Source organism: Schistocerca serialis, chromosome 1, assembly GCF_023864345.2.
Source record: "Schistocerca serialis cubense isolate TAMUIC-IGC-003099 chromosome 1, iqSchSeri2.2, whole genome shotgun sequence".
NCBI classification, from domain to species: domain Eukaryota; kingdom Metazoa; phylum Arthropoda; class Insecta; order Orthoptera; family Acrididae; genus Schistocerca; species Schistocerca serialis.
This window is the reverse complement of record NC_064638.1, coordinates 884,871,753-884,896,197: the sequence shown is the minus strand read 5'-3', so window position 1 is coordinate 884,896,197 and position 24,445 is coordinate 884,871,753. Positions and strand designations below refer to the sequence as shown.

Sequence of the window (24,445 nt, the reverse complement as noted above, 5' to 3'; positions counted from 1 at the left end):
ATACTGCAATGTTAGGAGAACTAGTAGTGGATGAATTATGTGGAGATAAGGGCAGCTGGACTTACTGGGTTACAAGGATAATACAAATTGCTACAGTTCATATGGACACAGGAATGAGTGTCTGAAGACTGGAGAAAATGGGTAATAATTCCGTTGTCACTTATTTTTCTGTCTCTGTTCTTGGACAACTAGTGACAGATCACACTTATAACACAAGTAGGGGATACTGGAAAGAGGATTTGGGGGGGGGGGGGGAGGGGGGGAGGCAGTGGAAAGTCAGTCAGAAAATGAGCACTAAGGCCTTTGACATTGTAGATCAATAGCAGACCCAATCATTAGTATGAGAGAGATGATGGAAAGGGTTTGGGAGTATGAGAAAGATCTGAGGATGACATATAGGAAAGACATATGATAGTATTCCATGAGAGAAGGCATAGGAAATTTTAAGCAGAAAAGGAGTTGGAAAATAAGCAATTGAAATTCTTCTTGAAATGCATAACAAAAGATTCAGCTGTGTCCAGACCCAAGTTACAAGAACTGATTGCTTAAGGAATGTTATGGAGCTTGTACAAGGAAGTGTGCTGTCACTGTTACTATTTCTAATGGTGATGGATTATATCATGAAAGAGACAAAAGAAGCATGTAGAGGGAGGGAGATGAAGTTACTGGTATTTACCAGTGAAACTGTGTTACGGGGAACTAACAGAAGGATGTAAAAGGACACCTGTACATATTAAGTGAAAAAAAATGAGAAATAACAAATTAAGGAAACTGAAATTAAGAGCAACTTCAAATGCCAGTCAGGGGAAATGAGGTGCCAATGAATTCACAGGGAACTGAATTTACAGGAAAAGTTTGGTAATTCTGAGATTCTATATGGGGGGTTGAACTGTTCATTGACAGAAATAAATGCTTTTGAGTCAATTGTTACAAATCACCCTTCTTCCAAAACAACTGGATGTGGAGTCATTTAAGAAAAGGTGAAGGGCACTGAACTGCAGAATGTATGTTGCTCTCTGGTGGTTACGTCCGGCGTGCTCCCAAACCTTGGTACTCTTATTTATTGTTTGCATGTTGCTACCAACCTGTTGTAATAAAACATATCATGGAAGGAGAACATACATGCTTGATCAGATTTACTTGAAATGATTTTAGCCCATCAGTTGTTTTCTTGAGAGCGACTGCACATCACTGCAAAACAGTTCATATTTTTTTTGGAAAAGGATAAGTTTATAAAGTTCTTTGCAGTTTCTTTGTAATTGAAATATAAATGACTAGACATAGCTGGAGTTGATTTTATCAAATGAACTAGGTGACACAAGAAACCACTATTACATACAATAGTTTCTTCATTGTAATACAACTCTGTTGGGGCACCACGAGTTCTCCCAGCAATGTCAGCTGGCAGCCAAATTCCCAGGAGTTGACTCAATGTGTTCTTCACAGTTTAAAAAATACTGTAAATCTACAATGTGTATTAGCATTCTTCCCTGAAAAAAACTTCAAAATTCCACTATGGCTTTACACATGCAACAACTCTTGACTTGCGATGTGAACTCGACACTCATAATAATCTAAGTCTACACAGCTACTAGCCATCCAGAAGTTCTAACTTCATAAGTTTGCATCCTGAAGACAGAGCGCTTCACACTTTTGAGTCTAAATGCCACCTCCTCCAGGTTCTCATCCCCATCCCCTGGAGTATGGATACCGAACTCTATCTTACTATGCTATCATACACTACTACTTTAAACTTGCCCCCCCCATTCGCTCTTCCCCATTATGCTGCTCCATCTTAGTGATGTGCATTACTTTACTGTTTAATAAATAGACCTTTTTAACCAACTGAACATCATCAATAACATTTACAAAAAATCACTCTCAAATGCGTAATAAAAATATTAAACACCACACAGCTACACACAAATAGCTTCTCATAAAGCATTGTTTTACAAACTGTCATTATTGACATGTTAATAACTGTATGTGAATCGGTTGTTTTCTCTGTCTGTTATTCAGTCACAGTGTTCAGTCAAGATAATAAACATGTTTCATTTTAATAGTTCCAAACTATGCACTGCTCAATTTATTCTTGTACCATTTCTTAACATGAATATTCTATTGTTAACCTAATTCTTTTCTAAATTCACATTTTTACTATTGAATAAGGATGCGGAAATTCAGAAGTAAGGTGACCTAGTTTTTCATGCTGTGGTGTGTGCATTAAATGTTTGTAAGTTTGCTTTTGAGAAAATTCCACCTCAGTCACCAGTTACAAAAAATGCTGCTCCATGCTAGTTGAGAAAGCCAGATGCTTATTTGGAGTTTCTCATGACTGGCTAAATTTGGCTGCAGTGCTACATGTTCTCTCCTTGCTAACTGGTCCATACCCTTTTTTTGCTGCATGCCAGAGTTCATCCAGTGTAATAGCAACCCTTTACACTTTCCGTACTGAAAATACATTGGTCCTATTTACAGAAAGAAATGTTCCGTCTTGCAGTGTTTCTGAAGGAAGCCACTACAGAATTTTTTAAAGCCAGGTTATGAGCTCACAGCTTAAGTTTGCACTCTCCAATGCGCTGTAGGCAGCATTTCTTGCTGCAAATCTTCAGCATACTGAAACCCACACTCAGGAGTTCCTCAATGATGATTTGCATGCTTTTCAATGTGCACCTAAGAGTATCATTCTCCACATTGAAATTTTTAAGTCTGTTCAAACCAGATAGATGCAGGTGTTGAGAACTGCACACTCTTGAGGTTCTCAGGCTTCAGGTCTGCTTCTTGTTGCACAGTTGTAAGTGTGCTGAAGTGTAATCTTCACGTGAGAATTTGTCACAGAACTGTGATCTCATCATTCAAACAAAAAATAGGGTTTTTAATTACATAAAAAATAAAAATACAGATGATGTTTGAAAACATATTTTGTAGATCAGTACTAAATATACAGGCTTTGGGTCTTTCATACTAATTTCACTACAAAGTAGTACTTGGCTGACTTTCTTGCAGTGTCCTGCCTCAATGGCCAAAGCATGAAGAATGTCTGAATTAACGCACGATGATCGCTGCTATGAAAGTCTATTTGTATTACATTCCAGTGACAAAACTTGAAAGTCTGTCTGTATGAGGATTGCTCATGTAATTGAAGTTCCTGCACGGTGACACAGCATGTTATGCAATTGCATGTTACGCAATGGTGATGGATGACAGTAGCAAAGGAATTTCCAGGGAAGACAAGACCTTAAAATGTACACAGTTGCTGATAAAACAGTAAATTCTAGCTAATGTTGGAATAAAAGCCAATAAATGATGTGGGAAAACAAAAAAAATCTTTTGCAACCATGAAAACAAGTAAGCTAAAAATTTACATTGCAAACAACAAAAATTAATTCTGGGAATCTCCAGCCTGGTGAAACCTGGAACTCTATTGATAAAATGACACCACCACCCTTTCATTACTCAAATTATTCCCATGCAGACCTGATGTTAAATGGCATAATTTACTGTCCAAGCTTTCCATACAGAGAGGGCATGGAATATTGAAAATGCAATGTGAGTATGTCGTCATGCTATCAACTGAATGCATATGAGGGGGAGAATGGGCGAAGGAGAAGTGTTATTGTGTGAAAGTAAATATAAATCTCTGAAAAGCATGGGAATACTTACAAGCACAGAATAACTATAGCCAGAAGGATAATGGGCAGGACATAAATATTTTGACATTGTCATGGTGCATAGAATGGTTGGTAATGATGCAGTTTTGAGCCACAGCTGATACAGTGTGCTGTAAAATGTGAGTACACTGCTGATGTTCAATGCATTACACTATGCACACTTAAAACATAGAAAGTATCCTACAGCACTAGTTTTCCACCCATTTAGAAGATGGATCGAAGATAAATTGTTCCCACAGGAACAATGTGGTTTATTCTGACTTCCACAAATCTCCCATCACTATTTATTTGCTTATGAGGCTACCTGTGTTTAACAACACCAGCTTATAAGACACACACAGAGGCTAATTCTAAAAGAAAATTCCCAATCAGTTATCACTGCTGAAAGCTGCTAATGTAATGCCATGAACCTCCATACTAAATCACAACACTGGCCTTTAAAGGTCTGAATATGCTGATGAAATTCCACAGCCACATAAAGGAGCATTACTTGAGAGAGTTCCCAGTCTTTCTGCTCTTGAAACACAGTTTGTCCAGACACCATACATTTCAAATGTCAGCCTTGGGACTGGCTTATTTGAAGGCATAACCAAAAACAAATCTGTAGTACAGCATGGGCACCCATGTGGCACCCTCTTATGCCACCCTATTCGTGGATCGTCTAAAGGAATCCTTCCTAACCACCCAGAATTGCAAACCCTCACTTGGTTCAGATTCACTGACGACGTCTTTGTGATCTGGGCTTAGGGCGAGGGCACCCTCAACACCTTCTCCCCCATTCACTTCACTTCACTTGCTCATCCTGTATCCAACAAGCCACCTACCTCAAACTGCCAAGAAGTACCTTCCTTAGAGCCTACCCACTTGTGGTTGCTGCATCTGTAATGATGAGCAGTCCTCCTCGAAATATACCAAGGGCCTCTGAGGCCTTCGCAGACCAAAATTACCCTCCCAACCTTACACAGTAGGAGATCCCGCATGTTCTCTCTCTCCAGTCACCTTCCAACTCCCCCACAGCCACCATCTATCTACGAAGGAGAATTCCCCTCGGCAACTCAGTACCACTCAGGATTGGAGCAATGGGATCACATTCTCCACCAGGGTTTGGACTAACTCTTGTCTTGCCCTGAAAGGGGAATATTCTACCTTGTGTACTTCCTACACCCCTGATCCCAACCCCCCTTGTCTTATGGCTCATATCCCTGCAATGGACCTAGATGCAAGACCTGTCTCATACATACATTGCCAAACTGTGGCAAAGAGGTAGCTGGACCACGCAGTTACTGCATATGCTTCCCAGTGCAGTGTGCTTCACTCCAATGAGTGCTTCACAATCTCTGCTGTGTGGATCCTTCCTACCAACACCAGCTTTTCATATGTGTGTACATAGTATTTGTGTGAAGACATGGTCTTTTGGCTGAAAGCTTCAATGTGTAGCAATATTTCTGTTGTCCCTGTCTGTGACTCAGTGTCTCCTCTACATGGTGAGTAACAATCTACCCTTTTCATAAGATTATCATTCTGGATTTTCCAGTGTTCGATTTAGTCCTGAGAAACTGACAGACTACCAGAGTTTATCAAAATGTCCCTTTGAATGCTAAAACCTTTCTTCTACCCTCAATGAAAGCAAGAGCTGGGTTCCCAAGTTCCCAGCAATCCCTGAAATTGTTTAAAATCCAGGTATTTGCAGCAATCAGAGCTGTAACAAGTTTGCGTGGCATCTTGTTTCAGCCACAGGCCTTTGCACTAGTCCAGCCACCTAAGGACGATTTGGAAAACCATCACATCAGGAACACCTATGGAATCGGCACACACTCACTAATGGCTGAACATCTTTTACACTGAGGACTGCAAATGACTGGATGTGAGGGCCCCTTTAGCCATCACTGAGGCAACAAGAGAGAGCTGAATGATGCAGTTCATTAGCTTAGTTTGAGTGGTAGAGCTTAAGAATGAAGGCTACATTTAGTTGTTAGTTTTACACTCACTGGAGATAGAATTTTTATTCCTATGACAGAGCTACAAGCAATCAGATCAATTATAAGAAAGCAAATTTTAAGAACATTTCAGTATCATAAGTCTTTTTGTCATCCTCTTTATTGATCTGCCCTCACAGTCACACTAGTCCTGTAATGCTGCTCGCATACAACACAGTATTGCAGGTGGAAACAGATTGACATCAAAAGTGTGTGAAATCTTACTAATTTGTAATGATTTAGGTGGTCACATTATGGATACTTAGTTGTATTGAAACAGACTTTCATCATTAGGTTATCATGATTTGTAATTCTTTGGGATTAGTACAGTGCATATTTCCTAGCTGTTTTACGGTAGTTTAATGAACACAATAGGTGAAAATAAAAGGGAAATTTATTGTCAGCAATATCTTCTCTCACATTATTTCAAACAGTCGAGCAATGTTCTGATAGTTTTTCAATGCCACACCTTTAGAATCATATCAGTTCGGTATTAAAGATGTCATTAAGCCAATTTTTGAGAGTGAATTTTCTTTGTGGTTCTTCAATAAGGAACATAAAAGGTGATCATCTGAGGGTGCTATATGTGTAGAGTGGAATCACTTCCCAACCCAGCTGCTAGATAGCATCTTCTGTACAATGAGGAGAGTGGATGTGGGCATTACCATGCAGTAGTAACACTTGACACAGAGTTATGGGTTGATTCTCTTATAACCTATTGTGACTGCAAGGCATCTCAGGTTGTTGGCAACAAATACAAACTTCACGATGGACACATCCCTAGGGAGCAGTTCATAGTACACCACCTTCTTTATGAGATGAGATGGAAAACATGCCTTATTGCCTTTTGTGGTCTTTCACATGACTTTGCTTGATTTTTTAAATAGCTCAACCATTAATTTCTTTTTATGAAGTTAACATAAAGGTGCCCTACCTAGTCACCCATAAACATTTATTTGGAAGGCAGCTGCTAGCAGCAAAGAAGCATGTTTATATGGCCACCTTATGCCCCCCCCCCCTCTGCCACCCATTAAATACTGATGGGAAGGTTCCTTTTGTATCCTTCCAAATTGGAGGTTCTACACTCACTCTCTCATGACCTCGATGTTGATGGGATGTTAAGCCGTAGCCTTCATTCTTGTCTCGTTTTTCAATTTTGAAACTTGCTTATTGAATGTGGAGATTAATCAATGTCAAATTAATCTCCTTGAAACTACGAGGGTCATTTTTATAGTAAGAACCAACAGCAGATCATATCCGTGCATCCGCCACATGACGTGTTCATTGTCGGCCACTCTTGGCCAGTCTCTCACTACGCCACCATTATGTTCCCGGTCTCAGTTCCTATTGGCTGTATGGTTATACTGCTTCATTTGTCGCCATGTCAACCAGTAAACCCACCGACTGTGAAGTGCGCTCAGTTATTCAGCTCGTAAATGCAAAACAAGTCCTACTGAAATTCACTGGCAGCTTGTTGAAGTTCATGGTGCAGGTGTAACAAATGGTGGAAATGTGCATAAATGGTGTAGGTTGTTCAATGAAGGAAGGGTAATGTTCATATTGAAAAATGATCTGGACAGCATATTGTCATGAATGAAGACTTAACACAAAAAGTTAACGAGGCATTTCATCAAAACAGGTACTTTGGTGTTGACAAGCTCCATCAGAAATTTTCACAAGTTTCAAGAACAGTAGTTTTTTCATATTGTTACTGACAAACTTCACTATAAAAAAAATGCGTGGAAGGTGGGTGCCAAAAATGTTGACAGAATAATAGAAAACAAAGTGAATGGAACACTCTCTCCATTTGGAGTGCTATCACAAGGATGATGAAGAATTCTTGAGTCGCACTGTGAGGAGTGATGAAAGGTGGATTGTACACCACACTCCAGAGAATAAAGGTCAGTCCAGTGAGTGGCATCATTCAAATTCCCTGACAAAACCATGAAAATTCAAATAAGAAACTTCAACATGGAAAATCATGGCCGTGATTTTTTGGGACCTGAAAGGCAGTCTTCTGTTAGACTTTTTACCAAGAGGAATGATGATAAAAGCTGAGAGGTACTGTGAAACATTGTTGAAACTTAGGCATGCTATTCAAAATCACTGGTGGGGCTGCTCTCTAGCAACATCGTTCTGCTTCATGACAATGCTCAGCCTCACGTTATGGCAAGTACAAAGTCGCAACTGCAAAAGTTTCATTGTAAATTATTTCATACGTCTCCAAACCTGAAGGAATTTCTTGGTGGAAAGCACTTGGAAAATGATATGTTGAAAGAAACTGTTATGAACTAGTTCAATGCTCAGGTGGCCGAGTTCTTTATGTCGGGATCCAAAAGCAGGTGTTTCAACTTGACAAATGTTGTAAACATTCATGTCAACTATGTTGAAAAGTGAAAAAAAAGTTCATATTGTACATTGTGATACAATTTCCATCCATAAATAAAGTTTCTCTTACTCCATTCCAAATCAGTTCTTACTTCAAAAATGACCCTCATAGAAAATCATTTTCTGACATGATTATATAAATTTTCCTGAAGTATTAATTGACAATATCCTTGTCAGGTCTCCAGCTGGACAATATAATCACCTTGACAATATTTCAGTAGTCTGTGTGGCTTGTTTGGTTCTCTGCTGGATATAAAAGAGCTGCCTTTCATGGTATGACTCAAATCTGACGAAATTTAGCAAACTGCATTCTCATCAGAAGATGAAATATCATATCAAGATGATTGTATAAGGGATAGACAAATGAAAATGAGACACATGGAAAAAATAGAGCTGAAAATATGTTTATCCCGCTGTGAGATGAGATGGTCAATGCCTTCACGGAAAAAATGTTTGCAGCTGCCTGCGGAAACAGGATTGTGCCCAGGCATTGATATCTTCATCTGATGCAAATCGACAGCCATGAATGTCTTTCTTAGGGCTCAAAAACTGTGGAAATCACTTGGGGAGAGATTGGGACTGCATGGAGGATGTGTAAGGACTTCCCAGTGAATCTTCTGTAGTGTAGTTGAAACAACCTTGGCAACATTTGAGTGGGTCCAAGGTCCAATCTCAATGTGGGCGGGCCAACATGTTGCCAAGGTTGTTTTGACTATGATGCAGAAGTCTCACTGGGAAGCCATCACACATCCTCCATACTGTCCCAATCTGTGTCCAAGCGACTTCTGTATTTTTCAAGCCCTGAAGAGAGACATTTGTGGTGATGGATTTGCTTTGGGCAAAGTGGTGCACACTTGGGTACAACTGTGGTTCCGTAGACAGCCACAAACATTTTTCCATGAAGGCATTGACAGTCTTGTCTCACAATGGGATAAAAATATTAACAGTTACGGCAATTATTTTTGAAATAATAAACAGTGTACCTGTTTTTTTCCCTGCCATCTGACTCATTTTCATTTGATTCCCCTTATATGACCAGATTGCAAAACAGACAAAAATAATATTTTCTGATGAGATTCCTTATATGGCACTCGTCCCATGCATGGGAAAAATATTTCAAGGTGCCTCCACTGGCCTAGAGCCCTCTGTCAAAACACAAAGGAAACTAAATGTTACACTTTTTTTGTTGTTTGATGCTCCATTTTTAACAGTTAAACAACAGTCCTCATAACCTTCAAATGTGCAACATTTAATGCATCACAACAAGAATAATACTATAACCTCATAAAAAATTATAATTGGTAAATACTCTTATACCAACCCGCGGGCCAATAATCCAACCAAACGCAGCATGATCTCTGCGCCAACATTTTTTAGGTAAGTTTTATTGGTAGGAGTATGTTACATATTTAGTATATTAATACTTAAATAATCCTGAAGTCATAAGTTGCAAGAGCAATTGTCATGCCACTGTTGTTACTGCTTGGTGTCCACTAGACTCATCATAGATATTTCATGTGGAAAATCAAACTACAACAATAAATAATTCTATGCTTACCAGTGTGAGCGCAGAAGCATGTGCTGTAGACCATGGGCTGAAGATGTGACATGTCGTGATCACCTTGGCTGATACTGGCTGGTGTCACCTACATCAAGAGTAAATTCTTGAGAAGAAACTGTTCGGACACAAATACAGAGCCATAAGCTCTTTCACAGAAAATTTTTTGAAAGGTTTTGCTATTACTTGTGGTTCAGAAAGTGAAGTAAATCATCTTTGTGCTTCCATCGTACTGATATTTTTAGCACAGGTACGTGGTTAAGAAAATAACGGAAGAAGGAAAACACACATCATCACATTACCAATTTTCATACTTCTGCAGGAACACACTATTTATGCAAATGTGAGAGATGCTATCCAGAAACTACACGCCTTTTGGTCATTGATGAGAAATCATGTTTTCATTCTGACATGCTGACTGAGTCCCAGCAAAGTACAGTGCTGAACCACTACATGACCACCCACACCAGATTGTCAGCTTCTAAATCCTTCAGTTTTGTGTGCAGATAACTTTTTTCCATATTTTTACACAGAGTATCTACCATTAAAAAGAAAATAAAAAATTTGAAGCTTGAACAAAATTTTATTTCTTACAAGTAACTCAGCAACTCTGGTTTTGATTTCCACAAAGTAAACTGTCCGATTCTCTGAAAAGACATCCAATTTCATCCCAAGCCTGTCTCTCTGTGTGTCATTTCTGTGGATTCTGAGGTTCTGATAGTCTCACGCAGTGTGTCTTAATCTTTTCGATAAGTGGTTCGTTTTTAAAACTCCTGGTTTGTTTCTTTCGTATGTTTTTAATGCAACATTCTCAAAAGATTTATTTACAAAAAAAAAAAAAAAGCAATCTTTTCAAATGCTAGTTGTTTGCTTGAAAATGTGATTCCAACACTAGCAAAAATGTTCTTAAAGTAGCTTAGATTTAAAATAACATCTTTTAAATTCAGATTTTGATGACATTAATCAAACGGAGTCTTATTTTCGTAGCCACGTTTAATATTAGTCTTCCTAGATGAAAATTGAGTTCTCTTGACAGATTCAGCATCAAGTCTGCTGTGTTGTTTAGTTTCTGGGGACATTTAAGTTGAGATCCCTGATTTGGTCATGTAATGTAGTGGTAATTGGTGAAAGTATCAGCACTGACGATACTCGTCTTTAAAACTGAATCAGAATTCCACTAAAGGTATTAATTTAAATTTTTCTTCGAATGATGACTCAGATTTCAGTTCAGTAAGTTTAACATGTTTGAGCTGGTATGATCATGTTAGATCATGCATTAGATACTACAATACTGAAGCAGGTATTGTATCACACAATACAGCACTATTTTCTGTGTACTGGGTGCTTCATTTGAAGTTTGCATGCTCAAGTGTCAGCATATATAACACAGAAATTAACATCAGGATACAATTTTTGACATCTGCACTTGTATAATATTATTATGTCCTGTTTATATTCTTATGAGTTGATATAGGAAAGAAAGGTTTCTGATGAACTGTAGTAACACTATTTTGCAACATGAATATACATAAACATAAATCAACATCTATATCTATACTCTGCAAACCTCTGTTGAGTGCATGGCAGAGGATATGTCACATTGTACCACTTATTTGGGCTTCCTCCCTTCCCCTTCATGTATGGATTGTGGGAAGAATGAATGCTTAAAATGTCACCATGTTGATGTAATTCATCTACTCTTGTATTCGAGATCCCTGTGGGAGCGATATGTAGGGCGTAGTGATATATTTCTAGACTCGTCACTTAATGTTGGTTCTAGAAACTTTCTAAGTAGCTTTTCAAGGGATAGTTTGCATCTTTCTTCAATCATCTGTAAGTCCAGTTCTTTATTACATTAATACAAGCATCACCTTTTATGTAATTTGCTTAACACATTGACTGCCACATACATAGTGATGGATGTTTCATGTCCAGGCTGGCAAGCACACATCAAGCATGGGTGAGTCCCTTCTGCGGTCACCGGTGGCATTGTGGCAGTCAGTGGGTTAATGGGTAGAAAAGGCAGAGTAGGCAGGAGAGAGTGAACTAGAGTTCTATTACAAACAAAAATACATACACTTTTAACTGTAATTCCATAGTTTTTTCTTTTGTTATTCCCCCTCCCTGTGGAGCTGTTGACTCTTTTTTTTCCAAGTTATTTTCTTGAATCTTCTGAAAAAAGGCATGTAAGTTATGTGGTATCCTCAAGTAATGTCCATGCAACCCCACAGTTCCACAAAAAACAGCTTAAGAAATACTGGTTTGTTTTTTGTTTGGTATATTGAAAGTTTTGTGTTCGATTCTCGCTTAAACTAAAAATTTCAACATGCATTGAAAGAACTGCTTCACCTTTGGCAATGCTAAGTGAAGGGAGCTGGGCTACACTATTGTTCAGAATCAACATGATGTCTCCCCCCTCCCATTACCTAATTGTTGTTTAAATTAGACTATGACAAAGGTAAACATATTTGATCAGTGGTATGTCGGACTTCCTAAATTAGATTATCCTATTAGCAAAATATGGTGTCTCATGTTTTCAGTTCAAATAATCATATGTGATGGATTTTGGCCACACTACATGATAGTATAATCATCACTAACTATTTTAACCCTTGGATGCATGAGTGTTCAGGCTGACATCAATGCATGATGGGGGACTTAGGAGCCCTGATTGAGATTTCTATAAATGTCATTATTTTTCAGTCTTGTTACATTTATAAGGAAAACTTGCTGTTGTAAATGAGTGAATGCAATCTTATAAAACACTTCTTTAGTTAGTTTAAATTAGGAAAGTATTAAAGAAAAGGTTTGGACATTAATTTTAATAGAATAAGTTTACTTTATTCTTTACTTATTCTATTATTAATTTGTTGTATAACAACTTATATCAGCATTTATATAAACTAAGAATTGCACATTGGTAAGGTACAATGCAAATCATTATGCATGAAGCATCCAAATACAAAATAGAAAGAAAGAAATTGGGTAAGCTGCTTAACGCATAGACACAAGAAAAATTAAGCTATGCAGCATTTTATTCACATAAAGACTAGATTGTGTGTCACAAAGGTGTACACATTACTGGAAACAATCTTCAAAAACAATCACATTGCGTTCATTGCATACATTGTTAGAACGACACTGAGCAGTTTTCCTTTCCAGTTCAGGTGGACACAATGAGTATAGTCTTTTGGGCATTTTTCTTTGGTAGATGATATCTATTTCCTGGCTCCTTTTGATGCAGCATCTAGCCAATGCTTCCAGGATGTTTCTTTGCAAGTTTGGAGTTTTGGCTCTGGACTCCATGTGGACGAATAGTTTATAGGGCCAAGTCTTTCAAAAAAATTATTTTATATGATTTTTTCTCATTGTGATATTCTGGACGTTGATTTATGAATAGAAAGAATTTATAGCTGCAACATTCATTACATTAGCCCATGAAACAAACTGCCATCTCCTTGTCTCTCTTTTGCAAGCATAAGCACTTACCCTGTGGTCAAGAGAATTCACACCTGATTTTGTTTTGTTATAAAATAAAACCATTTCTGGTTTCTTCTTTCTGTAAGTCTCATCAATTGTGGTAGCATGATGTATGGAGCTTAATAGCACCACACTTTTATTCTACTTTGGTACACAACTCACAACAGTCAAGTCATCTCTGAATCCAAATTTCATGTGATGTGGAATATGTGGTTTGTTATAGCGAAGAGTACAGACTGCTGTAATTTGTAATTTCATCCTTCAATAAATCTTGAAACAGGAAAACACTTGCAAAGTAGTTGTCTGTCATGAAATTAGTTGACCTTCCTCTAAGTGTCTTTGCCAGGGTCTTCACCACATGAGCTGCATCATTAGCTTGATGATGGTGATCTGAATTTTTTCCAGAGTACACTTGCCCATCTACATAGTATGATGTCAAAGAGTAACAGAGCCAGAATATCTTTATTTCCTGGCTTGCTTGGAATAAATTGCAGAAAGCTGCAACACCCTCTGAAAAACATTAGCTGCTCATCTATTGTGGAGCACTTTTCTGGATAAAATCTGTTTCTGCAGCTGTTTATGAGTAGTTACCACAAATTTTGGAAAGCTGCCATATTATCATCCTGGCTCCTAGCTTGTCGGGTGCATCTACTGTTGAATCTCTTAGCTCTTATTATTTCTACAAACCTGTTTATAGAAGAAGTTGCCATACAAACAGGGTTACTAGTTGAGTCGTGAAACGTTTCTCTTATATGAACATCCCAACTTCTGTAGCTGCCAGCTAATAGGAGAATCCCAAAAAATGTGCTGATTTTGTCATTTGTGATGGCACACAATGTCTGAGCTTTTTAGCTGCTGAATGTTGTCCTTCCAGATTTGTGCAGTGAACTATTTCATCCAAAATATTATTTGTGATTAGCTAACATCTTCTGGGGCTTGTGTATTTGTTACCCTAACAAGACCGGAACAAACTTTCATTGTATTATGGGTAGGTATTCTACTAGAAGGTGGTGGTGTATTGCTCCACTGAGTTCCATCGTGTCCGCTGAAAACATTTGCAGGCTGGGCTGCATTTACCACATTATTTGCATTTTCATTCTAGGTTGCGCTTGACATATTATTTGTATCTGCAAGATGGGTGTACTCGCTACATTATTTGAATTTGCAGGCAGTGCTGTATTAGCAGGCCAAGCTATCATTGGTAAGCCTACATCATTTACATCCTAAGATTCTTCACTACTTTCTTCATACTCTGAGCTGTCCACCATGGGTCTATGTGCAACATCAGTTTCATCTTTGGAAGCAATACTATATTCACATTCATCCAACCATTCAGAAATAACCATTTGAAGCACCTGGACCATCTCCATTTCTAGTATAAGTAGGTTGTCTTTTTGGAGAAGTACTAAATGAGACCATACTGTATAGAAACGAATGTTCCTTTGTTAGAAAGAAAGAAAGTGTAAATAGTTACTTTGTCTGAGAAGAGAGGAAAACAGAGAGAGTAACAAACATAATTACTTACATCAGCTATGAAAGCAACTCCTTTTACTCCTGAGCTCAACTTCAACTATGAGTACGAAGCCCATTACTGTTGTTACTACAGTCTAGCATGTGCAACATTTGAAAGTATAAAAAAATATCACAGGTGCCAACATTCACAGACTGGCTGAGAATTGCTTGCTAAACCACTATATTACAATAGGCATGAAAAGCCCCCTTCATTCACTGTATGCATAGCATTATGAGAACACCGTTTTCATATAATCTTTGCTATATTAAATACAATTTTATTGTGTTTCTTAATCCTAGGTGTATTTTTAAGGTTTTCATAAGACAGGGTCCAATTATAAATGTTTTTAATATGCGTAAAGGGATGACTAATTCACTCTTGCACCTGAAAGGGCCCAATCAAGCATCCAAGAGTTAACAGAATAGTGGCCTGGCTGGTCTAATGGGTGCCGGCACGGTAGCGCAGCATGTTTGGTCAGGGGGTTAGCTGCCCTCTGTAATAAAAAACTGGGTGAATGGATCAACGATGAACTTGAACAATCTTCATGGGACATCTGCCATGAACAAATACAATGCTCAATTAATAAACAAAATGAGATTTTTTTAAAAAAGTGGGTGGAGTGCTTGTTCTGATCCTGGAGATACTGAGTTCAATCCCACATAGTAGCAGGCATTTTTCCTCATTTTCTCCTCCACTACACCCACAGGTCTAAACAACAAGAGTGCAGGGGATCTTTTCCAGGGGGTAAAGGACGTCCAGAGCAATGGGCTTCCTATTACTGCAGCAAACAAAAGGCTGTACACTATCTGCAGTCGCCGGCCGGAGTGGCCGAGCGGTTCTAGGTGCTACAGTCTGGAACCGCGCAACCGCTATGGTCGCAGATTCGAATCCTGCCTTGGGCATGGATGTGTGGGATGTCCTTAGGTTGGTTAGGTTTACGTAGTTCTAAGTTCTAGGGGACTGACGACCTCAGCAGTTAAGTCCCCGTAGTGCTCGGAGCCATTTGAACTATCTGAAGTCAGGCCAGAACCCCTTTATGGATTGGGTGACACAGACTTTTTTCTTTTAATAAAATACCGAATTTTGATCAAATAGTTGTGGCCATAAAGGTTCAGACTTGATAGTTAACTTTTGTGGTTGTGGGTGTTAACTAATGGGTTTATAGACGAAAAGTGGGCTAAGTACCTGTTCTTACTTCAGAAATTACAAATTCATTTTTCCATTAAATGCAAACTCTAATCCCCCCACTAACAGAACCACTATACTCAATAACTCAGCTGTTATTTGTTTTCGATACTAGTGTTTCGACATCAATTTACAAATCCTTTATTAATAATGTGTCTGTACAGGAAACTGTCATCAATGGTATCACAGCTAGCTTGTATGTGTCTCGTATTTAAATTAATATTAGTAATATAACCTGCGAGTGTTAAAGGTATGGTAACTAAAATGAAATCTTCACTTGCAAAAACACTACCAGTGATATGCCACGCCAATCAGTTGCTATCTTTGTGGCTGATAGAGCTAATGGGCACAAACTGTCATGCGGCTGGTCCAAAAATTGTGGGGCAGTGTGGCCTTTACCGATTTTTAACAGAGGGTGTAAAGCAGAATCCCTTTTGTCCGTTCTGAGATGAGTAAATGCTGTTAATACAGGCCTAGCTAGCGTGCCAGTGAATTGCTTATTTAAGTAGAATCCTGTGTATGAATTTTCTCTTTTGGGTGGCATGTGTAGCGATGGTTCGAAAATCGAGAACCATGTTTACCAACACACGCTGGTGTGGCCGCTTAAAAGCTATTGGAAAAATAAGACTACAACGCAGTTAGAAGATCCGTTCACGATATACTGGTAACATCTTGTCATACGGTACAACAAAGCGCTCATCGCAAAGAAAGTAGCTACAACTGGCTGCGATGCTCATAGGTTATCTACCTTGCACGTGTTATTTTAGAACATTAATTTTTCTGTCAAACCGTTTGTGCTTAAAAGTCGATTTTTCTTAGTACACAAGTTAGGGGAGTAACGAGGCTGGGGTAAAGGGTGCACTGACCGAGACTAACGAGGATAACAGGTCCCTGGCACCGAAAGCAAGAAACGTAAAGAATCTACGGAAAAAATCAGCAAAATCGATCAATCAAGTGAAGTATTTTCCTGTATCAGAACTGGTTTTTAAGTCATTCTGAATGAAATGCAAGTCACTTACACAACTTTAGCTATCATATGACGCTGGGTTCAGTGCGTCTGCGAACTCGTAAACGAAAGCAGATATGGAATGCCATTTTAAAGGCACAGTCTTATGTTAAGACTATGGTTAAAAGTCACACAGAAATTTGTAGTTTCCAAGAATGACTGCCTATCGAAGTGGCAGCGTCCAAACGTTACATATCGAACGTGCGATCGTAAATCGATCATGCGACACTGGTGGCGGGCGTTATGAGTATGCTTATGGTGGTCGCTACAGCAACGACAAAAGAAGAGCGGTACAAAAATACTTGTAATTGCAAAGGAAACGACTTACCCCAGGGGGGTGAAACTCATATAGGGATTTCCGGTAACACGACGTTGGTTTGGTCCCAGGCCACTTGGAGCGCTGCAAGTTTAGCAATTTATAGTCTCGTGTTCCTATTGGATGACGTAGTCTTCCATTATTGTTTTGATATCGTAGCAACGTGATCGTGATTTTTTGTTTAAATTGCAGTGTTAGTATGTTGGTATTATTCTGCTTAATTTTTGGATGCATTCGTAATATTTGATGGTGTGATGATTTAGTATTTACTTTTTTACTTTTGTTTCATATAGTTTTTATTTTTATTTTATTATTTTTTTTAATTTGGTATGCGTATTCCATAGATCCGTACATGCGAGTGATTCGCCTGGATGTGGAACGTGTCAATACAATTGTACAAATACAATTAATGCTACAGAATAGTAATATAATTCAATAATATAGATATTACAAGCTGTCATTAAACTAGTATAGCAATTCTCAATATAACATTATAACTATAACTATAACATTAGCACTATAACATTAACATAATATTGTATCATCCATCTAATAACTAAGAGACTAAATACATCTATTATTAAGGGAGGGCATTACTTCTGGAAAAGAATTCATCTAACGAGTACAGTGGATGGTCGAGCAGGTATTTTTTTAACATACCTTTGAACAGCGTTTCATTTTCTGTTGTACATTTAATATAATTAGGCAATGCAATAAAAGTCTTTATAGCCGCATACTTTACTCCCTTCTGTACAAGTGTTAAATTTTTTAGTTCAACATGTAGATCATCTTTACCTCTGTATCATCACTTTACGTTCTGTGGACTCTTGTATATTTGTTCCTGCAAAGAAATACAATTTCCGTTGCTCAGTTTACTTAATGGGTAAGTATATTTCTTATTTGTGTTCGTATTTCCTCGTATTTCATAGAGAATCCCATGCTAACAGCTTTTGTCTTAGTTGGTATTCAATTTTCCGAATCCTGTAATGGAATATAATTCTGGCTTTGATTCATCTTCCTTTTTGCCACGAAGTGCTCTTAGTGACATAATAAGTACCATTTATTGTGCCGTTCACTACATACCAAATATTGGACGTGTTACAATTGATTCGTAATGCCTCGAGTGTGCACTATTTCCCGGTTTCGACAGTAAATATTCTGTACAGTACATAACACACTATCCAGGTAAAAAGTGTTTGTTGCTGTTGTATCGACAAAGGTTGTGTTCTCACATAATAAGACATTTGTTTGGAAGTCACACTAAGCAGGTCCTTCAAGCAGCTGGACATTTACACGTATTATTGTGGCAATATCCGATGCAGTAGAAATCTTCTCGCACTTTAATGCTCAACACATTGTAATACAGATTTACAGCTGTAACTGTTACTGATAATGTACAGTTGAATTTGGTATCTACCATGGTATCTACATGCTGAAATATACTGAAATGGTACAATAAGCACTGTTTAACGAAGGAGTGTTGAATATAGAATATAGTGCAACTACTCCCACGCAGTTATATATAGAGTGATGTGCATATCCGTAGTAGAAATGAGAATTGGTTTCGTTTTTTCACTATTTTGTAGCAATACCACATCAGATTACAAGCCATCATAACAGTTATCAATACTTCAGTACAGGATAGCTGCATTTAGACATAAGCTAATATGATTTTTGATAGTGAAATTAATTTCACATTGAGTTTTCTTTAACATTAATCAATGTAAACCATACCTGATCTTTTTTCTCGTTCCTAATTTTTGGTTTGAATAACATTTCAGACACATGAGGATGGATCATACAGGAAGAGAAGAATCCGGTTTGAAATTGAAATTGAAATACTCGTGCAAGTTTCCCGGATGCAGGAGTAGTTATTATGTAAAAACAAATTCCAAACACAAGAATAAACATTTCCATAAATTTCCAGCTGCATCAAAAAGTGAGACTTTAAAGAAGTGGAAATTAATATAGATGAAGGTGTCAACTGTAGTTATTATTACGTGTGTGAGGATCATTTTTATGAAGCAGATTTTGTGAACTTTACTAGACACAGGCTAAATCCTGGTGTTATACCAAAGCACATAGAATTGGTGTTGTATCACCCTCCCCCCACCCATCTGTGTTACACTGGTGGTGGTGGCGGTTTCACCACATCGGGTGCAAGTATAAGTGTGCACGAGACAGGTCACAATGCAAAATCTACAGTAATACAACGAAGCAGTCCCCCTTTACAGAGCACAGATGATGGTGAGTACAGCTTTTTATCCTCACCTGTTTATGATGTTGAAAGTAGTCCAGGTGTAATGTGATCTGGCGTTTCTAAACGTGATTTAACCCCAAGAAAACACAAAATGTATAAACTGCATAGAATTACAGTTTCCAGAGTGTGTAAATTGAAAAAACAGCTACAGAATGAGAGGAATAAATTGAAAATTCTAAAAGAGTTGTATGATGACAGGAAATTTCAGTTAATTGAAGAAGAGTTGAATGAAGTGACTAAAACTTCTATTAGTAGTCAGTTAAGAAATGCCAATATGCAGCCCACAGCAGTACGGTGGTCTGTACAAGATAAGGCATTTGCTTTATCTATTTATAAGCGTAGCCCCCGCTTGTACAGATATTTGGCCACATACTTCTCCCTTCCATCTGTCAGGCTGCTCAAGGGAGTGCTTTCCCACATACCATTTGATACAGGACTTAATCCAGCTTTATTAAACTTTTTAGCAAGAGAAGTAAGTAATATGCATGAAAATGACAAGTATTGTGCTCTACTTTGTGATGAAATGTCTCTGGATGATGGTATGTACTATGATGCACACAAACAGCTAATCCATGGGTATCAGGACTTGGGTCATTTAGGACGTTTACCTGTAGCTGCTAGTCAAGCATTGGTTTTTATGCTGAAAGGCATTCAGAGAACTTGGAAACAAGTTCTAGCATATTACTTTACTGCAACCACTTTCCACTACACCCATTTGAAATCACTCATTGTTCACATCATAAGTGAACTACAGAATATTGGGTTCAAAGTGGTTTGTACTGTATCTGACCATAATGCAACAAACCAAAAGGCCCTTAAGCAACTGTGTGAAGCAAATTTGTTGAAGCCCAGTATATTTCATTTTGTCGTCAATAATCAACCAATTGTTACCATTTATGATGTACCACATCTGCTCAAAAACACTAGAAATGCTTTGATGGATAATAAAATTCAATTTGAACCTCACAAAGCAGCAAAGTTTGAGTACATCAGTACAGTGTTCTTTTTGGATTAAAAAAAAAAGGTTCAAAACTACACACAAATTATAAGCACAACACTTTAACTTTTCTGATTCCCATGTCAAAATGGAGGTAAAAGTTGCTGCTGCACAAATGAGCCATACTGTTGCAGCTGCAATTGATACATATGTTTCTACTCACACGTTACCATCTGCAGCTATACACATAACTGAGTTTGTGGAAAAGGTAGATAATCTCTTTGATTCACTCAACAGTAATGAGCAATATCCCAGGGATGGAAAACAATTTAGGTGTGCTTTATCAGAAAATTAGTCACATTTAGAAATGTGGTATAGCATATTGAGGGAAATAGGCAGCTGGCAAATAATAGATTTAAAAATGGGAAGAAATAAGACTAACATGTTTAGCTTCGTAAAAGGTTGGCAGATTACATTACAGTCTATTATTTTCTTGTGGAAGACCTTGTAAGTGGTTGGCTGTAAGTACTTAAATTTAAAGGCGTTCAATCAAGATGCCTTAGAAAATTTCTTTTGTTGTATAAGACAACATGGTATTGCTAATACAAACCCAACTTGTTTTCAGTTTGTACAAGCTCTGAAGACTTGTTTTGTCAATCATATGACTTTGCCTTTCAAAGCCATGAGTGTAAGTAACTGTGAAAATGATGATTACACTCCCTTGAGCAGTTTGTGTCACTTTTTGGCAGCTAGTGGTAGGAGTGAACATTTAAGTGAATGTGAGATGAATGAGACTGATACACCTGAGCAAATTTATTCTTACTCAGATGGTATCATCGAGTCTGTAGAAGATCAACAATCCTTAGCCTATGTAGCAGGCTATGTACTAAAAGCCATAGATGTACCAGATGATTGTGAAACATGTAATACCAGTCTCTACTCTTCTGTTGTGACTGAAAATCATTTGTTTACCTCATTTAAAGAGAATAGTGAGGAGCATTCTCATTTGAAATATGCAAGTGAAAGAGTCATGATTTTCCTAAGGGCACTCCATGATCAGCTGTATGAGTATCTAAATAGTCATGATCACACAACAAGACTACATGATAATTTTAAAAAAGCATTTGTTCTGTCTCGTACAACAATTTGTAATAAACATGACATTGAAGAGACACTTCTGAAGACAAGTATTCCATTTATAATATACAAGTAGGGTGAAGGCTCTAGTTTTGGCCACTACCCCACCTATGGCCACCTTGATGTCAAAGGTTAATTTTTAAGTTTTTCCAGTTTTACCAGTTCAGCCAGTTCTACTATAGATTATTATAAACTTTGTGAAACGCTCGTTCATTTGTCTACATAATCATTCTTTTGTCTGTTTTTGTTTGGAGACACCATTTTGTGAAATGGTCAGTGTTGCAAAAGTTGGTTTTTGCAGAAGTTTTCTTTAAGCAACACATGATCTGACTCTTCAGGCATTCCCGGCGATCTAATGACATCTTGGGTTGTCGGGTGTTCTGCCGGATATCAGCGTCGTACTTGCACGATATTTCGGTCACGTAGCTCGAGACCTTCATCAGGTGCGACCTGAGACTGCTCCTCGAGTGGGCCTGGTACAGTATTTATGTCTATGGACTTCCCCCTCCACCAACGGCTGCAGGCGCTTCCTCTGTGGTCCGCGCCCATTCCCTGTGACCTGCTGGAGCGTTGCTGCTCCGTTTTCCGTCCGCTGCGGTTCTAGGTGTTCCCTCTGCGGTCCGCGCCCACCAAACCCGCTCCTGGGGGTTTCATCTACGGTCTGGGGTACCAGGCGTTCCCTCTGCGGTCCGCGCCCGCTCACCACGACCTGTTGGAGCGTTGCCGCTCCGTTTTTCATCTGCTGCGGCTCTGGATGTTCCCTCTGCGGTCCGCGCCACCAGTCCCACTTCTGGGTGTTCCATCTTCGGTCTGGTGCTCCTGGCAGTCCGTCAGGGGCTCGTTTACCATCTCCATGTCTCTGGTTCTTCTGTTTGTGTAGTGTTGCAGCTGGCCCCGTTGCTCCTTTAACAATTCCAGAGCCGGATCCCAGGCTCTGCTTAGCTGGTACCCTGTGTCACGATTCATAAGATCGTCAGCCATTTTAATCTCAATCGATTCTCTTATGACACTGTCCCAAAATCTGGGTGTTTGTACTAGAATCTTGGTATCCTCATACTTCATGGCATGATCTAGGTCTAGACAGTGTTCAGCAATGGCTGACTTAGTCACCTGTCTTAATCTAGTGTGCCTCTGATGTTCTTTGCACCTGATCTCCACAGTTCTTGTCGTCTGGCCAATGTAGGACATGCCACATTGACAAGTCGTCTTTGACACTCCCCAGCAGTCCCCCGATCTTGTTGGATGGACAGAAAACACACTTGATATTGTGTTTACGCAGGATCCTACTGATTCTGGCAGAAATAGAGCCAGCATAGGACAGATATGCCACCTTCCTTGCTTCATCTTGGTCTTCTTCAGAAACCTGTGGTATAGTGGCTGGTCGGAGTGCCCTCTCAATTTGTCTGTCCATGTATCCATTCTTGGAGAAAACTGTTTTGAGACGTTCTATCTCTATGGGTAGATTCTCTTGGTCTGATAGGGCACGTGCTCTGTGGACCAAAGTCTTCAGAACCCCATTCTTCTGGGCAGGGTGGTGACAACTGCTGGCCTGCAGATATAAATCAGTGTGTGTAGGTTTTCGGTACACACTGTGGCCAATTGATCCATCTGCTTTCCTCTGGACTAGTACATCCAGAAATGACAGCTGGCCATTCTTCTCCAGTTCCATGTGAACTTGATATTAGGGTGGCATGAGTTAAGATGTTCAAGAAACTCATTGAGCCTGCCCATCCCATGTGGCCAGATCACGAAGGTGTCATCCACATACCTAAAGAAGCATGTGGGTTTAAATGTGGCTGTCTCCAATGCCCTCTCCTCAAAACTCTCCATAAACATGTTGGCAACCACAGGGGACAGTGGGCTGCCCATAGCTACACCTTCGGTTTGCTCGTAATATTGGTTTCTGTACAGGAAATACGTGGATGTCAGTATATGACTGAACAGGTCCAACAGAGCACCATCAAATTTCTCTGCAATCAGTTCTACTGAGTCCTTCAGTGGGACCCTGGTGAACAGCGATACCACATCAAAACTAACCATGATGTCCGAATCTGTGATGTGCAGTTGCTTGAGGCGTTGCAGGAAATCTTCTGAGTTGCGGATGTGGTGAATACATTTCCCCACATATGGAGCCAGGAGACCTTTCAGGTACTTGGCTGTAGTGTACGTAGGTGCCCCAATATTACTGACAATAGGACGTAGGGGCACACCCTCCTTGTGTATTTTAGGCAGACCATACAGTCTGGGTGGCACTGGCGCTTTTTGCCGTAGTTGTCTGATGATCTTATCGGGCATCCCTGTTTCCTTCAAGAGAGCACTAGTCTTCTTGGCCACCCTGTCCGTGGGGTCACACTCCAGAATTCTGTATGCAGGGTCCTCCAGAAGTTGGCGTACTTTCTCATCATAATCCACTCGCTGCAAGATGACAGTGGAGTTCCCTTTGTCTGCTGGCAGTACCACAATGCTGTTGTCTTCCCGTAGTTTCTTGAGTGCAAGCCTCTCCTCGGTTGTGATGTTCGATTTCGGCGGCCTGGCCTTGGTGAGGGCCCTGCAGGTCTCTCGGCGGACTTCCTCTGCCACATTAGGTGGAAGTGTGGCTGCAACTTGCTCTACTGCACTGACGAAACCTGAAATGGGTACGTTTCTAGGGGTCGTAGCAAAGTTGAGACCGCTGCTGAGTACCTTTAAGGTTGTATCATAAAACTGTATGCCACTCAGATTCGTCACCGTGCGTGTCTCTTCCATCTGCTGTGCTTTCTTGCTCATGCGGTCAAACTTTGCAGATTGGCAAGATGAGGCATTCCTTCTAGCACACTCAGCTAAAGACCAGGAGGCACGGTCTACCCAATCCCAATCTTCTCTTGTTAAGGAAGCTGCCATGTACAGATGAATGTGTAACAGCTCCCTGGCCACAACATCTAACCTGTGGCGCATATCTCGAATCCTCTCTCTCACCAGTGCCATGCTAGCTCTGCGTTTTATCTTGTTCGCCGCTCTGGAGTTGATGTGATGTTTAAT

General features: G+C 39.3%; 1 long non-coding RNA gene across 2 annotated transcripts in view; it reads right to left on the bottom strand.

Annotated features, from left to right (window-relative positions):
- The window catches only part of LOC126411109 (uncharacterized), a 132,453-nt gene extending 115,221 nt beyond the window's left edge, over positions 1-17,232 (bottom strand). The window contains exons 1-2 of one of the 2 annotated variants that reach the window (XR_007575215.1): positions 17,106-17,232; positions 9,594-9,681 (exon numbers count right to left, since the gene is read on the bottom strand). This is a non-coding gene — a long non-coding RNA (uncharacterized LOC126411109). Of the gene's footprint in view, positions 1-9,593; positions 9,682-16,790; positions 16,921-17,105 lie in introns of those variants that run through there. The other variant, XR_007575214.1, reaches the window with a different exon arrangement.
- Between the last annotated feature and the right edge of the window lie 7,213 nt (positions 17,233-24,445).